General features: G+C 47.8%; 1 protein-coding gene across 4 annotated transcripts in view; it reads right to left on the bottom strand.

Moving 5' to 3' along the window:
- The window catches only part of HIP1 (huntingtin interacting protein 1), a 165762-nt gene that overhangs the window by 81056 nt on the left and 69902 nt on the right, over nt 1–14804 (bottom strand). The window lies entirely within an intron of this gene.

The following is a 14804-nucleotide window of genomic DNA, read 5'->3' as shown; positions in this document are numbered from 1 at the left end:
AAACATACGTGCTGGGAGGAGAAAGTGCGAGGAGCAGCATGATGAGGGGGCTGGGCAGCCCTTAGGAGGCTGATCCACACAAAAAGAAAAGGAGTACTTGTGGCACCTTAGAGACTAACCAATTTATTTGAGCATAAGCTATGAAGTGAGCTGTAGCTCACGAAAGCTCATGCTCAAATAAATTGATTAGTCTCTAAGGTGCCACAAATACTCCTTTTCTTTTTGCGAATACAGACTAACACGGCTGTTACTCTGATCCACACAGTCACTCCAGTCTCAATGCCCTGGCTGAGCATTCTCGGAACATGCTGGAACCCACACTTAGGTTTTTGCAGGTGGCCTGGATGTCCTCTCGTTGGGACGGCCAACAATCAAAGGTCTCTTCAGCCCAGGAGCAATCTTCACGGGAACAAAGAGGCAATTGGGCTGGCTACTAGAGTCCTAAATACTTTCAACACAGTTTGCTATTGAGTGGCTGCACAGTCCTCGCCCGACATTTCTGACGGGAAGGTGCGTCCCGCACAGGAGCAGGCTTGAGGAGCAACAAACAGAGGAGAGAAAATGCAGTAAAGAAATAGAGAAAATATTTACCTGCCGAGGGTTGAGTGGGGGGGAGGGGGGCTGAGCGATTTAATTAGTGTTCAGACAGTGCTTTGAAATCCTCAGCTGGGAGGCATTAGAGAAGGACAAAGGATTATTATTGTGCTTCCTTAAATGCCCTAAAAATAGCCCGAAAGTAGATGGGAGAAAATATAACCCACCACTGACATGCTGCCACTGCTTTGGGGAAGGTGGAGGGGTGGAGAAGAAACAGAGCAGTCATTTTGCACCTGCAGTTGCTGCTTATGGTGAAAAAGAAGGTGCAGGAATAGGAAGGAAATATGGTCTTGTTGAAAGAAAAATACGGCCCTTGTGGTTCTCAGTCTGGGCTGAGAATCGTGACATCTTAGTTCTGTTCCCAGCTCTGCCACTTACTGTGTGACCATGGGAAATCACTCAGCTCAGTGGTCCTCAATGACCCCATCTGGAAAAGAAGAATGCCACTACCTTCCTCCCTTCCACGAAACTCCCTGCTGCTCATGAGACGCTCCAGAGAAAGTGGCATGGTTAATAATAAGGCAGTGAAGAATCCCATATCCCACTCACGCTGCAGAGAGAATCCAGGGAGGCAGAATGCAATCACCCAACTTAGCATGTAGTCCCTCATCCCCCCAGTTCTGAGATCTTCAGGCATTCAGGTTCTCAATTTTACATCTCATTTGAAAGACGACACCTCTAAGAGCGCTGTGTTCCCTAGAATCAGGGCATATAACTCTCCTTTGTATCCCTCCAGTTCAGTTAGAGGGCAACTCAGTCTGGGTGTCGAAACAGAACAGCTCAACAGCAACTGGATATTGGAAGTGTACTTCACAGCTCTTTTTCACCCTAAAAGGCACAGAACAGGCCTGCAAAGTTGCTTGAGACGGTGCACAATGCCCTCTCCTCTCCCACAGCAAATGAACTGGAAAATTAAAGGGACGGTTGCTCTGGAAGAGATACTAGAACTACATCTTCCTCTCTCCTGGCCCCAATCCCTCATTCAACATCAGCTCAAACACAAGAATTATGGTTGCTCAAGGTGAAGCACGTCCCATCAAATGAAATGTCTTCTGTTCCTAGTAAGTAAATGTTGACAGGTTCCTACAGACCTTCAGGAATCCACCTGAAGCTCTCAGCACAGAACATTTGCAGGGAGTGGTTTTAGAGAAGGAGAATTTGGTCAGACTGTGAGTTAACACTATGCCCCCATCTAGAGCTGACCTCGCCCCATCAAGGAAAAAAACTTCCTATACCTTGTCTCCACCTGGATTTTACAGCAAGATACCCAACTCCCATTAGTTATCTCCCTCGAAACACACGCCTCTTTTGGCAGTGAAGTCAGTCATAGACATAATGGGACAGCTGTCCAGTTTTTCCCACAATGACCTGGTGTTGACATGGTTCTGCAAGTGGGATGGGTACTGAGCTGCACACAATTGGGCTGAGAAGTAAGCACCCTGCATGTAGATAACTCAATCATGTTTGACTAGCAGGTCACAACTTGGCTACAAAAAGAATGTTGTACTTCTAATGTAGACAGAACCTTAGTTCGAGGAGTAGAGCCCCTAGTTTTAACTCATTCCATAATCCAGGCAGGACAGTAACAGAGGATTCCATACTCCTCTGCAGTCTGCAACCAGCCCATGAGTATGTGGCTTTACTTGGATCTGTCCTTTGAAGTACGCATTTTGGCAGGAACACTAAATGAAAATTACAGGTTTCAGAGTAGCAGCCGTGTTAGTCTGTATTCGCAAAAAGAAAAGGAGGACTTGTGGCACCTTTAGAGACTAATAAATTTATTTGAGCATAAGCTTTCGTGAGCTACAGCTCACTTCATCGGATACGAAGTGAGCTGTAGCTCAGGAAAGCTTATGCTCAAATAAATTGGTTAGTCTCTAAGGTGCCACACGTCCTCCTTTACTTTTTTTAAATGAGAATTAAATACTCATTACGACTACCTGAGATAATTGGGTTGCAGTAGCACACTACCACCAAAGGCAGTAATTTTTCTTCCACTTTTGCTGGCACAAATACCCAGCTAGATTGCAAAAGGCAGCTCTGCAAAATCATTGCACTGCACCCATAGTTTAGATTGCCTCTCCCTGCAGCCTAAAAATGCATACATGTCACCACTCCGGGCAACACAATCTGCATCCAACAAGCCAGGGACAAAGGGGATACAGCAATGACAAGGAAGTCACCCCTGACTGGACCTGCCAAGAGCGTGGCACTATCTGTGCCTGCCATCTGAGCCTTGTTGATCATGAGAGGGACCAAGATGAACGGTTTACTTGATGGACTATGAATAATGACTCATAGTCCGGGGCGGGGGCCCGCATAAAGCTAAGCAGGCACCCGCACCAGCTGGCAGTTGGCAATTTTGGCTTAAAAAGTATAAGCAGTTTTAGCCACACACTTCTCTCTGAAGCTTCTTAGATGAGTGATTTCCAACCAGTAAAGCAGTGGCTCTGAACCTTTCCAGGTTACTCTACCCCTTTCAGGAGTCTGATTTTTCTTGTGTACCCCAAGTTTCACCTCACTTAAAAAATACTTGCTTACAAAATCAGACATAAAAATACAAGAATGTGATAGCACTGTTACTGACAAATTGCTTACTTTCTCATTTTTACCACATAATTATGAAATAAATCGATTGGAATACAAATATTGTATTTACATTTCAGTGTAGAGTAGATAGAGCAGAGTAGATAAACAAGTCATTGTCACTAGTGCTTTTTATGTAGCCTGTTGTAAAATTAGGCAAAATATCTAGATGTGTTGATGTACCCCAGTAAGACCTCTGCATACCCCCAGGGGTATAAGTACGCCTGGTTGAGAACCACTGCAGTAAAGCATCCCACCCATTTTACTCTAGATCTAAAAACTTGTGTATACTGTAGCTGAAAACCACTCAGATTCCTTAGCCATTTGAAATTTCACATAACCCCAGGCACACTCTTCAGAGTAACAGCCGTGTTAGTCTGTATTCGCAAAAAGACAAGGAGTACTTGTGGCACCCCAGAGACCAACCAATCCATCTGAGCATGAGCCCTCATGAGCCACAGCTCACCTCATCTGATGAAGTGAGCTGTAGCTCACGAAAGCTCATACTCAAATAAACTGGTCAGTCTCCAAGGTGCCACAAGTACTCCCCTTCTTTCTCTTTAAAATGTGTATGATAATCAAGGTGGGCCATTTCCAGCACAAATCCAGGTTTTCTCACCCCCCCCATCCCCCTCCAAAAACCACACACACAAACTCACTCTCCTGCTGGTAACAGCTTATCCAAAGCGACCACTCTCCCTACAATGTGCATGATAATCAAGGTGGGCCATTTCCAGCTCAAATCCAGGTTTTCTCACCCCTCCCCCCCACACAAACTCACTCTCCTGCTGGCAATAGCTCATCCAAACTGACCACTCTCCTTACAATGTGCAGGATAATCAAGATGGGCCATTTCCAGCATAAATCCAAGTTTAACCAGAACGTCGGGGGGCGGGGGGTAGAAAAAAACAAGGGGAAATAGGCTACCTTGCATAATGACTTAGCCACTCCCAGTCTCTATTTAAGCCTAAATTAATAGTATCCAATTTGCAAATGAATTCCAATTCAGCAGTTTCTCGCTGGAGTCTGGATTTGAAGTTTTTTTGTTGTAAGATAGCGACCTTCATGTCTGTGATTGCGTGACCAGAGAGATTGAAGTGTTCTCCGACTGGTTTATGAATGTTATAATTCTTGACATCTGATTTGTGTCCATTTATTCTTTTACGTAGAGACTGTCCAGTTTGACCAATGTACATGGCAGAGGGGCATTGCTGGCACATGATGGCATAGATCACATTGGTGGATGTGCAGGTGAACGAGCCTCTGATAGTGTGGCTGACGTTATTAGGCCCTTTGATGGTGTCCCCTGAATAGATATGTGGGCACAATTGGCAACGTGCTTTGTTGCAAGGATAAGTTCCTGGGTTAGTGGTTCTGTTGTGTGGTATGTGGTTGTTGGTGAGTATTTGCTTCAGGTTGGGGGGCTGTCTGTAGGCAAGGACTGGCCTGTCTCCCAAGATTTGTGAGAGTGATGGGTCATCCTTCAGGATAGGTTGTAGATCCTTAATAATGCGTTGGAGGGGTTTTAGTTGGGGGCTGAAGGTGACGGCTAGTGGCGTTCTGTTATTTTCTTTGTTAGGCCTGTCCTGCAGTAGGTGACTTCTGGGAACTCTTCTGGCTCTATCAATCTGTTTCTTCACTTCCGCAGGTGGGTATTGTAGTTGTAAGAATGCTTGATAGAGATCTTGTAGGTGTTTGTCTCTGTCTGAGGGGTTGGAGCAAATGCAGTTGTATTGCAGAGCTTGGCTGTAGACAATGGATCGTGTGGTGTGGTCAGGGTGAAAGCTGGAGGCATGTAGGTAGGAATAGCGGTCAGTAGGTTTCCGGTATAGGGTGGTGTTTACGTGACCATTGTTTATTAGCACTGTAGTGTCCAGGAAGTGGATCTCTTGTGTGGACTGGACCAGGCTGAGGTTGATGGTGGGATGGAAATTGTTGAAACCATGGTGGAATTCCTCAAGGGCTTCTTTTCCATGGGTCCAGATGATGAAGATGTCATCAGTATAGCGCAAGTAGAGTAGGGGCATTAGGGGATGAGAGCTGAGGAAGTGTTGTTCTAAGTCAGCCATAAAAATGTTGGCATACTGTGGGGCCATGCGGGTACCCATAGCAGTGCCACTGATCTGAAGGTATACATTGTCCCCAAATGTAAAATAGTTATGGGTAAGGACAAAGTCACAAAGTTCAGCCACCAGGTTAGCCGTGACATTATCGGGGATAGTGTTCCTGATGGCTTGTAGTCTATCTTTGTGTGGAATGTTGGTGTAGAGGGCTTCTACATCCATAGTGGCCAAGAGGGTGTTATCAGGAAGATCACTGATGGATTGTAGTTTCCTCAGGAAGTCAGTGGTGTCTCGAAGGTAGCTGGGGGTGCTGGTAGCGTAGGGCCTGAGGAGGGAGTCTACATAGCCAGACAATCCTGCTGTCAGGGTGCCAATGCCTGAGATGATGGGGCGCCCAGGATTTTCAGGTTTATGGATCTTGGGTAGCAGATAGAATACCCCAGGTCGGGGTTCCAGGGGTGTGCCTGTGCGGATTTGATCTTGTGCTTTTTCAGGAAGTTTCTTGAGCAAATGCTGTAGTTGCTTTTGGTAACTCTCAGTGGGATCATAGGGTAATGGCTTGTAGAAAGTGGTGTTGGAGAGCTGCCGAGCAGCCTCTTGTTCATATTCCGACCTATTCATGATGACAACAGCACCTCCTTTGTCAGCCTTTTTGATTATGATGTCAGAGTTGTTTCTGAGGCTGTGGATGGCATTGTGTTCTGCACGGCTGAGGTTATGGGGCAAGTGAGGCTGCTTTTCCACAATTTCAGCCCGTGCACGTCGGCGGAAGCAGTCTATGTAGAAGTCCAGTTTGCTGTTTCGACCTTCAGGAGGAGTCCACCTAGAATCCTTCTTTTTGTAATGTTGGTAGGGAGGCCTCTGTGGATTAGTATGTTGTTCAGAGGTATTTTGGAAATATTCCTTGAGTCGGACACGTCGAAAATAGGCACACTGTGATGCATTCAGTTGCTTTGCTTTACTTTATGTAGGTTACTGTTTTAGAGTAAGCACCCCACAGAGTGCTTTTGTCATCAAAAATCTGCTGGGAATTGGTCCAAGCATGTGCACAGGAAGTACAGAAGACAACCTTTTACGTTATGAGGTGATCACGGGTTTTAGAGGTAAATTCATACAGGTCTCCACTTTTAAAGTTCCTTCTCACTGCAGCCTGCATGATGACAGCCACAGAATAGGGGAATCCCCCACCACTGACGGCTGGCAGATAGGATATAAAAATATGGGAAATCCATTCAGTAGACAAAACTTAAAACCAGAGTATGAAGGACATCAGCCTTGGTGGTTTCTGGTCTCCCAGTTTGTACATGAAGTAGCAACAGCTAGTCCTCCGGCCTTAATGCCCTCCTTGGCTTCGTAACTAACGTCTCTGGGGACAGCAGAACGTCAAGCTGCAAGATGATGTTTCAGAGTTAGCTCTGACCGAGCTAGCACACTAAAAATTGAGCGTAAGTGCTGCGGTGCGAGCAGTGGGCAGGGACTAGCTCCCTGAGTACCTGTCCAGCATGCCAGGTGTGTACTCGAGGTGGCTAGCCCCTCCTGCTGTTTGCGTCGCCATAGCTACATTCTTCTTTTAGCACATTAGCTCAGTGCTCACACTGGGAATGACTCCTTCAGATCGAAGTGCAGACTTACCCTATGTAGTCTACATAATATTAATATAAATGTCTCTAGTTCTACTGTATGTGTATCACTGCCCTCTACTGGATAGTATGAGAACTTCTCAACTTTGTACCATATGTCCCATTCAGCTAATAGATTCTTCTTTAGCTTAATTGGTTCTATGCTTTAGGACTAAGAAGATCCAAGTTCTGGCCCTGCTGTTGCTGTGAAAGTTCAGGAGGCCATGGCATGCAGCACAGCAACTAACTAGGATCACAACGTTGTTGATACGTTTATCTTATGGGTAAGGCTGCGTTTTAGTCATGGGTATTTTTAGTAAAAGTCATGGACAGGACATGGGCAGTAAACAAAAATTCACGGCCGTGACCTGTCCATGACTTGTACTATATACCCTTGACTAAAACTTGTGTGCTTTGGGGCAGGGGGCCGCCCGGGGAAGCCACATATGCTCTGGGAGGGGGTGGCCCAGATCCCCTGCTGTTGCTGGATGGGGAGGTTGACGCACAGCCCGGGACCCCGCTGCTGCTGGGGGAGTGGCGGGGGGGGGGGGAAGGTTGGCGAGGCTGGCAGGCTCCCTACCCAGCTCTGTGTGGCTCCCTGGAAGTGACCACGTGTCCCTCGGCTCATAGGGAGAGGCGGGGCTAGGAGGCTCCGCACACTTCCCCCATCCTGAGTGCCCTCTCCACAACTCCCATTGGCTGGGAACCGTGGCCAATGGGAGCTGGAGGGGAGGTCCCTGCAGGTGGGAGCTGTGCACAGAGCTGTCTGGCTGTGCCTCCGCCTCAGAGTCGAGGGACACATGGCTGCTTCTAGGAAGCCCCCCCCAAGGTAAGTACCACCTAGAGCCCTCACCCCATCCCCCTGCCTCAGCCTGGATCCCCCTCCCACACCCAAACTCCTGCTGCTGCTGGGGAGGGGTGGGGGGTGCGGTGGCCTGAGACTGCCCCAGCAGCAGTCGGTATGACTGGCCCAGGGGCCACCTGAGTTGCTCAGGTGGTCCCAGAGCCAGCCGCATCGGCCACTGCAGAAGTCTTGGAGGTCCCAGAAAGTAATGGAATCTGTGACTTCTGTGACAAACTGCAGCCTTACTTATGGGTTCCCATGCTCAAGTCTTTAGGCACCTTAACAAAAAACTATACGTGAAAGGCACAAAAAGAGAACTTGCCTAAATAATTCTGAACAAGAACAAAAATCTCCAGCATGCCCACAACATGCAGGTTCCAATTGGTGAAGGGTGGATATACATTCCCCCCCACTTTTTAAACCTAAATTATGTGGGATGATTATCTTTAATCTAATTTTTCAAAACAAAAAGATTTCACAAAAGTGAAAAGCAGAGCTGACAGGTAGGTCTGTAGCTTTCTCTAATGCACACAAGGATTCAGGAGAAGAGGGCAGGGAAACTTGTACTGACCGGGATAGGAACCTAGCAGAGACCAGTGTCAGTCATGAGATGCCCCTCAGAGCAGCAGCTGGGTTGCTGCAAAGGCCACGGCACATATTGCCAGAGCTGGATTAACACAGGGGCTTTAGGGGCCCCGGGCTAAGGGGGCTCAGGCAGCGGGCACATTTCTGCGGCCCCTGGTGGGGGAGCGGGGGGAAGGCAGCTTCGCAAGCTGCTGGGGGGCCCCAGTGCCCAAGCATCCACTCCGCAGCTCCCATTGGCTGGGAACTGTAGCCAATGGGTGCTGTGGGGGCGGTGCTGGCAGGTGGGGGCTGTGAGCAGAGATGCCTGGCTGTGCCTCTGCCTAGGAGCTGAGGGACACGTGGCCGCTTCTGAGAAGCCCCCCCCCACAAGGTAAGAACCAGCCAATGGGAGCTATGGGGGCAGCGCTTGCAGGCATGGGCGGAGCACGGAGACACACGGTCCCCCCCCCCCCCCCCCGCAGGGGCGTGTAGAGACATGCCAGCAGCCGGCCAGTTCCGGGAGCGGTGTGGGGCCATGGCATGCAGGCAGCCTGCCTGAGTCCTGCTTCACCACTGGCACTTCGCTGCGCTTCGCCTGCGCTTTGCACTCCTACATCCCAACCCCCTGCCCCAGGTCAGAATCCCCTCCTGCACCCAAACTCCCTCCCAGACCCTGCACCCCCTCCTGCACCCCAACCCCCTGCACCAAACTCCCTCCCAGAGCCCATACCCCTCACCCTCTCCTGCACCCCAACACTCTGTCCCAGCCTGGAGCCCCCTCCTGCACCCAAACTCCCTCCCAGAAAGAAACTAATATAACAGCTGTTCTAAGGTAAGAAATAGGCTATTTTGAATTAACTTAACTATATTCTACATATTTTAAGACTGAAGCGTAACCACAGAACGGCTTTATGTTAATTAAAAGGCAAGTTTAGTATAACGTTAATGCCTCAATGCCATAATTGTGACCATTTGTTTTAAATTAGGAAAAAGACTTGTATTCAGGGTTCCCACAAAATCTAATCGCCCCAGGCCCACAGAAGAGTTAATCTGGCCCTGCATATTGCCACCAGCCCTGGACTGATATCAGACCAGCATGTGCCATAGTGAGATATCTGCCAGCACTGCATTTCTCCACTCAATGCAGAGTCAGCACATTCATGTAGGAGAAGGTACAGAACTGAGACTCTACCCAATACACTGATAGGCTACTTGGCATGAGTGCTTCCCTGCGGCTCTCCGGCAGCGTGCACGTGTGTCTGGAGCCTGGTGAAGACCATAAGACAGGCAGGAAGGTAAAGTGCATCTTGGCCTTCTGAACTGCACTCTGCTCTCCCTCTGGGGTGCTGATGATAGACCTTCCACAATGATGACCTAAAGAAAGATTTGTCATCTTTATGCCCAAATGAGTATGGGAGGGATGTATGGGAACCAGTGCTCAAATTACAGCTAGGAGTTGCGGGACTGGGCCCCTTTCTACTGCTAGGGGCCACCTCACTTCTGTTGCATGGCCCCATTACTGCTCATTACCGTTTAAAGCACTCCACTTGACATTCAGGGGCCCCTACTTTCCGCCCAATAATTGGAGCACTGATGGGAATGTCCCTGCCAATGGGATATGAACACAAACAGATGAGACAGCCTGTTTCCACAGGTGGTTCTTTCTCCCATGCACTCCCCAACACAAAAATCAAAGCCAGGCTCACAGAATCCTTATGTGACGAAGCGAGACTTCGTCAAAGTTCTTAATGTTTCCTCTGAATATTGTGGGGGTGCCTCAGTTTCCCCATGGCAGTTCTTAAGTATCTAGGTGGTGGGATAAGAGTGTATGATCGTTGCAGAGCCCTAGAGAGCAGGTGTGTGCAGGGGTCTGGACACAGAGAAGGCCAACACCCTGTTTCCTGGCAACTGATGTCCTGGGCCGTTCCCCCCTGCAAGGTGAGAGCTAAAGGGTTGGAGAACAAAGGCCTCCTGGCCTGGGAAAGGGACAAAGCCCAGAGGAGGAGGGGCTGGAGGGAGTTTCAGCTGGGGGCTGGCTGGGGACGAGGAGTGAAGTGCAGATGTGGTTGTCTGGCTCATTGCCCCCCAAAATGGACACAGCTGAGGGGTCCTGTTTTCTGCACCTACAAGCTCTGGTTTAGACCATGTTCCTGTCGTCTAATAAACCTCTGTTTTATTGGCTGGCTAAGAGTCACGTCTGACTGCAAAGCTGGGGGCAGGACCATCTGGCTTCCCCAGGAGCCCACCTGGGTGGACTCGCGGTGGGAAGCGCACAGAGGGGCAGAGGATGCTGAATGCTCCGAGGTCTGGCCCAGGAAGGTGGAAGCTGTGTGAGCTGTGTGTCCTGAAGACAGGCTGCTCACAGAAAGGAGACTTCCCCAGAGTCCTGCCTGGCTTCATGGGGAGCAGTTCCAGAGCATTGCCCGGGGATTCCATGACACCTTAACTCAGATGTTACGATTTAGTCCCCTTTGGGGAGCCCCACAGAGTACATCAGAGAGAAAATCTGAATTCATATCCCAGCCTGCTCAGATGTGGGCTACTGATTTATTCCTCACCCACTCTTTCATTTCCAGGAGCTCAAAGGAGTGGCCAGTGCATCAGATGAACGGCTGGCTAAGGGATCTCTCATGAGATCACATCAACAATGCAAATACTATTGTGAAGAAGCTCAAACCACTGATGGCAGGGTACATAGCAAAGGATTCTAAAGGCCTGGAAAGGACACACAGTGGGGTTGTGTAAGCATTCATAGCTCATGGTGGTAACCCGAATATGGCTTATATGATGAAAGGAAACTTCAAGGAGAAGGAATTTGAAAACGTGAGGAAATAAGTTAGAAAACCCTGTGAAAGGGAAAAAGGTTTAGAAATTAAAATCCGTATCACTTCTCTGCATGGAGGGTGCTTAAAATCTCTTATGCGAGAGTCAAACCAGGAACCAAAACCACAACAGAAAATAACCCATTACAATTAAATGGCAATATGCTAGTTTACTGAGGCCAAAAGAGTTTCTCAAGGAAAAGCAAAAAAGTATCTCTCCCCCATTCACAATGCTAATAGAATTAATCATACAGCTGGGCAGGCAAACTGTATGACGGAGGGTCAAGAGGAGATCTAAAGGTCAAATGGCAAAAACAAGGGCAAATCATAAAATAAAAATACATCAGCTCTGGGAAGGCTGTGGGAGAGTCCGCAGAATCTGTCAGGCCACCGTGGTGTGTAACAGGAGCAATGAAAGAGAAAGAACCGGGCAGCGTCAGGCATCCCTACTCCTGGGATACTTTTGACAAATGATAATGGTGAGGCACTGCTGGAGGTACAAAAAGTGACTGACCAACATGAGAGGTCACAGCACACCAATGCCCTGGGCCTGAGTCCATACATCCAAAGAGGGGAATCCAAGAGTTATTCTAGCAGCACCACTAGATTTCAGAGGGAGGTTCATTTTCATGCCATTTGCCCCATTAATAATTTTTTAAATCACCTCCTCCCCCTCAAAAAAGTCTACAAAGCATGTCTAGAAAGCCTAGGTAGAGGCAATGTCCGAACTGCACCCAGCAGGGGATGGTTAGTATGAGAGCCTTGGGGACATGATGGTGTCACATATTACAGATACTGCAGCGTGGAGGCGTGAATCTCTGGGGGTTTGCTGTTTTGTCAGACTATTAGCATTGTTTGGAATGGTGCTATACACATAATGCAATTTTATACTAATGCATTAGCCTGACACACAGCACACATCCCTCTAGGCGTGTGCACTGTGTGACGACTTGTCTAAATCTCAGTAGTGGCAACTTACATCCACCCACCCACCCCTTGCTGCTAACCAAGTTACTGGCTGTGCTCCCTCCATACACAGATGCCCTGCACTGCTCCGTTTCACAGTATAGGATGCGATCTGCAGAGAATTCAAGGAAACTCACTGGTGACCATGGATCTTTTTGTTCAAAGAGCAGGTGCTGGATAGGTAACACACTTCCTCGTGCAGTGCTCCATCTCCCTCTAGTGGCTGGGCCACACACAGAGGCTACTGACTGTGAGCTAACAGAGGTGGATCCTTTAGTCAATGCTCATGGTTTTAGATCCAGAGGTCTTAGGTGCCATACTTGCTGCCGCCACTAACAGCTGCAGGCGCATGATGGTGGTGGTGGTGGCCAGTAGGGGGATTTGAGCAGGCTGTTTTTCCCCAGCCGGGGTGGGGTGGGAGTGTAACCCACACCCACTCAGTGTGCTGCTCTTCCACCCTCTCATGGTAGCTAGGACACATACAGAAGGTACAGCCTTGGCTAACTGAAGTGGGTCTTTTAACTCAAGTAGTAGAGGCCCAAGATTTTCGATCCAGAGGTGCTGGGTTCAATCCCCTCTACCAGCAACCCCTTCAGAGATGTTATGTTACCAGGGGTGTGGATTAGATATAGGTTGCCCAAGTTTTCCTGAGCATTGGAGATCATACATGTAATCTGACACCTTCTTTCAAGACTATGGAAAACTACTTTCCCAAAAACAGCCATGCTCCTCCAGACCGCCCAGGCTGAGGTCCATTACGACTGGTCCTGAACTAGCCCACGCAAACTATCATTCAGAATCAGTAAGTTCTAGTCAGTTTCATTCCGCCAACCACACAAACCAGTGAAGCTATGGACAAGTAGGTGGAACGGTCGACATATACACACAGCAGATCATCGACGGAGAGGAAAAAGAACTGTGCATGAAGACAAAGATGATGCTCTGAAAAATGTGTGAGTCAGTAAAGTAAGCAGAGATTAAAGTCAGCACAGAAAATAGAAAGGAGCAGGAACTAAACATGAGGAATGAAATCTCCACCACAGAAAACAGGCTACATGACATACATTCCTGCATGGTTCATTTAGAACAGCCGTGACTTGGAGGGGGAGGGAATGCCCTTATAACCCCAAAAAGAACAGGAGTACTTGTGGCACCTTAGAGACTAACAAATTTATTAGAGCACAAGCTTTTGTAGGCTACAGCCCACTTCATCGGATGCATAGAATGGAACATATAGTAAGATTATATATATATTATATACACACACACAGAGATAAGTTGGAAGTTACCATACAAACTGTGAAAGGCTAATTAGTTAAGATGAGCTATTATCAGCCAGGTATAGAGGGCTTCTATAGAAACATTCCACACAAAGATGGACTACAAGCTATCAGGAACAGTATCCCCGATAATGTCACGGCAAACCTGGTGGCTGAACTTTGTGACTTTGTCCTCACCCATAACTATTTCACATTTGGGGACAATATATACCTTCAAGTCAGCGGCATTGCTATGGGTACCTGCGTGGCCCCACAGAATGCCAACATTTTTATGGCTGACTTAGAACAACGCTTCTTTAGCTCTTGTCCTCTAACACCCCTACTCTACTTGCGCTACCTTGATGACATCTTCATCATCTGGACCCATGGAAAAGAAGCCCTTGAGGAATTCTACCATGATTTCAACAATTTCCATCCCACCATCAACCTCAGCCTGGACCAATCCACACAAGCGGTCCATTTCCTGGACACTACTGTGCTAATAAGCGATGGTCACATAAACACCACCCTATACCAGAAACCTACTGACCACTATACTTACGTACATGTCTCCAGCTTCCATCCAGGACACACCACACGATCCATTGTCTACAGCTAAGCTCTACGATACAACCGCATTTGCTCCAATCCCTCAGACAGAGACAAACACCTACAAGATCTCTATCAATCTTGTTCTGCATTCTTACAACTACAATACCCACCTGCTGAAGTGAAAAAACACATTGACAGAGCCAGAAGAGTACCCAGAAGTCACCTACTACAGGACAGGCCCAACAAAGAAAACAACAGAATGCCACTAGCTGTCACCTTCAGCCCCCAACTAAAACCTTTCCAGCGCATCATCAAAGATTTACAACCTATCCTGAAAAAAATGATTCCTCACTCTCACAGATCTTGGGAGACAGACCAGTCCTCGCTTACAGACAGCCCCACAACCTGAAGCAAATACACACAACCACACACAACACAACAAAAACACTAACCCAGGAACCTATCCTTGCAGCAAAACCCGATGCCAACTCTGTCCACATATTTATTCAAGTGACACCATCATAGGACCTAATCACATTAGCCGTGCCATCAGGGGCTCATTCACCTTCACATCTACCAATGTGATCTATGCCATCATGTGCCAGCAATGCCCCTCTGCCATGTACATTGGCCAAACCGGACAGTCTCTATGCAAAAGAATAAATGGACACAAATCTGACATCAGGAATCATAAAATTCAAAAACTGTTAGGAGAACACTTCAACCTTTCTAGCCACTCAGTAAAAGATTTAAGGGTGGTAATTTTGCAACAGAAAAGCTTAAAAAACAGACTCCAACAAGAAACTGCTGAGCCTGAATTAATATGCAAACTAGATACCATTAACTTGGGTTTGAATAGATCCAGTTTCTCGCTGGAGTCTGGATTTGAAGTTTTTTTGTTTTAAGATAGCGACCTTCATGTCTGTGATTGC

This window comes from Lepidochelys kempii, chromosome 17 (genome assembly GCF_965140285.1).
Source record: "Lepidochelys kempii isolate rLepKem1 chromosome 17, rLepKem1.hap1, whole genome shotgun sequence".
Classification (NCBI taxonomy): domain Eukaryota; kingdom Metazoa; phylum Chordata; order Testudines; family Cheloniidae; genus Lepidochelys; species Lepidochelys kempii.
The sequence above is the reverse complement of the archived record's forward strand: the minus strand, read 5'-3'. Positions and strand labels throughout refer to the sequence as shown.